This window comes from Strongylocentrotus purpuratus, unplaced genomic scaffold (assembly GCF_000002235.5).
Source record: "Strongylocentrotus purpuratus isolate Spur 01 unplaced genomic scaffold, Spur_5.0 spur5_scaffold_7, whole genome shotgun sequence".
Classification (NCBI taxonomy): Eukaryota; Metazoa; Echinodermata; class Echinoidea; order Camarodonta; family Strongylocentrotidae; genus Strongylocentrotus; species Strongylocentrotus purpuratus.
In genome coordinates, this window is record NW_022145613.1 from 20154645 (window position 1) to 20159836 (window position 5192).

The following is a 5192-nucleotide window of genomic DNA, read 5'->3' on the forward strand; positions in this document are numbered from 1 at the left end:
TATTCAGTGTTTTGTGTCATTATTGTGGTGAATAGATACCTGTATATATATGTGGAGAGAGAGGGAGGGAGGAGGGAGGGAGAGAAAAAGAGAGAAGAAAAAGAAATGTATGAAATGAAAGAATTGGTCTACCTTAAACAGTAGAAGAATAACGGGTAGAGATATTTTCCTTCAAACTATGCATGTATGTGGTTATCAAGCTTTGTATCTATGCACAATTGAACCATTTTGTTTTTCTTATTTTAAAAGATATATTTTGACAAACAATGGAGATCATTTCAGATGAGCTGATGTCATGCCAAGTCACATGCTAAATATCTTGATTATTATGAAGCAGGGTTAGCGCGTTTAAGACACTGTTTTTTAAGATCACCCATATATATTTTTTAAACATAAAAAACATGATTCAAAACACCCCGATAGACGTGTGTGTTACAAATTTAATTAGCATTTTTCTCCATGTGTTATAATTTTCTTGCTTAAATTATTTGGTTTTTCATTTATTTTGACATGTGCATGACTCCACATTTGCTTATTAAAATACCAGGGGAGTAAAATCTTTGTCCATCCTACTTTCTCTATCCTTGGGTCTTCTGAAAAGTGGATGATACTGTCAGTTCAAGAGGATAAAGCTCCCCCCCCCCCCCCCCAGTCTGACAAGTTAGTTTCAATCGCTAAACAAACATTGTCAATATTTATTACTGGTGATCTGCTGGGATATTCCAAACCTTGCAATATGAGCCTTGTTGAATTACATTGTATGCATATGCTATAGTTTAGACAACAAACTTATATGCCTGCCCTATTTGTCAGTACACTTACAGTGTAAGCTTTCACATGTTTAAAAAAAAAAACATTTCTGCAATGTGACAATTTAAAAACTTCAATTTCATTTTGAGTCATTATCACTTCAACACCTGATGGTATAAAGACCTATAACGAGTGGTGCACTAAGAGGCGTATCTATGGGGGTGGCAGAGGAAGACAACATTCAGGATCCTAAATTAATGAAAGAGTTATGGTTTGAGAAAGAAGTCGATAAAAAACTATAACGTTCAAAATTTGAAATCACTGTTCGATTACACAGCCAAGGATTTTTTAAGTTCCAATATTTGGGCAGCGAGATGGCCAGATTGAATAGGCCATTTTCGTAATGTAACCAAATTTAATGCATAAGTGTTTGTGAAGTGCCTCAATACAAAGTATTCATTCACCTGGATAATAGTATTTCAATAGTCAGAATGCAATTGCATATATTAAGTGTTGCTAGGTAGGTCAAGCCATAATGTTTGTCCAAACTGACAACAACTAATGTATGCAGTTTGGATTCTGTCTATTGAAATACGATTATTCTTATCAGGTGAATGAAATAATTTGAATGAGGCACTTCACAAAGACGTATGCATTAAATTTGGTTACATTACGAAAATGGCCTATTGGTTGAAATAACATTTTTGTTTGCTTCACTCGCTTGTGAAATGTATCAATTGGATGGTTGAAATTCAGCCACCAGGCCTCGCTCCCACCCCCCCCCCCCCCCCATGAAAATATGGAAAATATGCCCATGATTTCAGAGCTCCAATGCACATTTTTATATGGGTAAATGCATAAGAAATTGCATTTTGTTGGGTTAAAAATGCAAATAAATATAAAGGGATTTCATTGTTTGCCCTTGGATGCCATAATACCTGACCACAGTCAACACCGGTGACTGAATAATCTCAGTTAAACCATGTTAAAAAAGGTTTTAAACAATTGAATACAATTAAATCATTACAAACACATGTTTAATTTGTTATCACAACAATGTTATGAAGGAAAGAAGAGATTGTTTTTACTAACAGGACACCTTATATTAATCATCAACTGATACTGATGAGTACATGTGACTCTGTGTAATGTACTGATACATCACATGATAATCAGATCACAAGTGTCATCTACTCATTCATCACATGGGGGAACACACACGTGCCAACATTGTCTCATATTATCACCCTTTGACTGACACACAAAGATCTGAATTGAAAATCAAAGCTCAATTGGTGTGCCAATATTCAATGAATTCTCATACCGTACTCGCATTCTCCCTTTTTTTCCACTCAACTCATTATCTCCTAAATTAGTTTGTGATGAAATTATCCTAACTGCCTCATTTACATCAACAAGAAGCAGGAATTATGCTTGAAAACTCTCATTTCAAGTCTTGCTGAATATACAATACTTTTACAAAATCTCAAATTTTGCTTCAGATAACCATATGTATCTATAATCAAAGATGAGTAGGTTTCAGGCATGTTTTGTATTCAGGGTCTTTCCTTGAATAATGTTAAGTCAACAGAAATAATAGACAAACTTGAAATAAATAGACTGGTAAATAGCGTTCATATTGTAATCTCTTATAATTCATTTTTATTGAGATACATTTGATATAAGGCAACATAGTAAAGAAAATCATGGAATGATATCAGATCGTACACATTGCATAAGAATTATTCTTTTCAATGAAGACGTGTCTTTACTAGCTATGATATACAGTGTGTATCAAAGAAAAGTATACCCAACTTTGGTAGATTCCCAACTGTGTGACCGTGAATTATTATATTTCATTTTACCGAGTAACTAATATTCTGTCCAGTGAACCCTTATTTATAACTACAATAGAGAAGTGAGATTTTACACATCATGAGACAAGAAGTTAAAAGGATGTTAGACCTAATTTAAGGATGTCCCGTGGATATGTAATGAGATTATGTGAAAGCTTAGATACATTGCATCACTTTAAACAATGAAACATGAAGTAGAATTCAACTTTTAAAAGGATCTAAGACCAAATTAATGCATGCATTTGTTGCATCAGCCCAAACTTGGTACAAGGGAATTTTGACTCCACTTTAAAAAAAACCTGGTGCTCAGTCATCCCCGGCAGAAGAATGATGAATAGAGTATCATTAGACAGAAAACAGGTTACCTGTAGTCTTTACCATGAAATACGGTTTATATCACATCAATTATTACTCTTTAAAGGCATCGTTTAACAATGTTAAATCTGAGATGCATGGCCCTATGTGTTATCAGTGTCTGTGATATGGTGTAATATTGAAGCCCTAAAAAAAAAATCGCGCTTCAAAATGATCAAGAAGTGCCTCAAAAAAGTAAAAATCTTTGTGTGACCACTTTTACCATACTCGTTTTCCCCAATAGACTGTAGTGTTATGAAAACGGTTTGGCAAACGGTTTTCAAACTTTGTAATTCCAATTATAAATATCTTCATAATCAGACAGGTGATCGGCTTGTAAAAGTCACTGGGTTCCTGACTGACTTAAAGGTTTATAATTATCATTGCAGCATGAGCTAAATCCAAGATTTTGTTTCAGAATCTGAGACAAAGTTACCAGATCCCTTTAATTATAAGCTACTAAAGTTGGGCATACTTTAAAAGAAATATGTACCGTATATCTTCATATAAATTTACTGTCACATACAGACTTACAAATATATTTGTATATTCTCTTATATTTCATTCAAATTCATTCAATAAATGATTTCAACACAAGTGATTGCTAATTTGAGTTATAACATGCATATAATCGTAAAGGAAATAAATTTGACAATTTTCAGGCACCTTATACTCATAATTATGTACACACTAAATGTTCATATTGATTGCCTTATAGTGTCAAAATATATTTATCTGACATTTGTATTTTGTACCATCTTTCTGAAAATGGTGCTCTTACCGGTACTTCCATCCCCTGACGGTAATACCCTCAGTCTGCAGAAATTTGAGAAATTTCATTCCAGATATTTTTTCATTAGCTTGAGAGTGCATTCAAATTGTCTTAAATGTTAACAGCAGGAATTTTCATCACCACTGCACAAGCTCATAAATGTCATGAACCATGCACTGTGATTAGCTATGCATTCAACTACAGACTGAGAATGTTAAACTTATCAATATCAGCTAAATCATCAACCAGTGTTTGGAACTGAATCATGTAGCTCATAAGTCTTGATGACAAAATTAAACTGTCTCTACAATAAGCCAGTTCACGGTTGCAGTCTGAGCATGAGCAGATAAAGGTCATTGCAGAACAAATTTTGATATGCACGGAGACGAAATACTGGATACGTGCTCATGAAAGTTATGTAATCATTATTCATTAATGCACAATCAGTGCACTCCATGATACACAGGTGGAAGTATTCTTTAAAAAGGGGTAACAAAGGCTATTTATATAACACCTCCATCGCTGTATGAGTGATTATTTCAAAATGTACAAAGTGGGACCTTTTCATGTTTTTGAAGATCTGTGGATATTCGGGGTCATTGCAGTAATGTGCTAACCGTGAACTGGTCTATTAAATGGTGACAGCTTTGCCCACTTGTTTTGCTCACTTGCAAAATCTTAGATATTCACAAAGAAATGGCTTAGAAATAGTAAAACATATTTATACAATAGGAAACTCAATAATACCATGCAGAGCTGTGAGAATCTTCATACCAGGGTTTGTATTACAAAACATATCTACATAAGTAACTAAAACAAGATATAAGATGTCCACATATACAAACAAATGTCTTCAAATTCAATGTATTACAAGTTTAAATCCTTACCCGGTTAATGCAGAAATAAATTAGCCATGTATTGCAGTAAAAATGCTTCTATGTATCTTAAAAAAGGATTAAATATGATTATATATCACATGAAGATGAACTACGATATGTCGTGTATAATATACATCTACAGAATCTATACAAATTGTACATGAATACCTTGTTAACAAATAATGAATTGACATTCATTTTTTAAAATTTTTTACTTTTACTTTCATCTGTTCCATTCAATTGTCAAAAGCAGATTTACAAAATAAAAAAAATCTTGATTTCCCGCAGCGGTATTTCCTTCTTTTTCCCCCAAGAATTCATAATATAACAAGATATCAAAGGAATGGTACTAATGACATTTTGAAGATAGTCTGATAGCAGTCTGATACATGATGAGTAGCTAAATGATATGGTTAGCCACAACTCTATGGGATTCACTTGAAATTACATGTACTTTGTAGCAATTATACATAGGATTCCAGACTTATTCAAACCACAGTATGACAGAATAGAATCCTTGTAACCTACATGTAGTCTTATCGTAAGAAAACACTCATTTCCTTCTTGTTAAACTCTGACAAC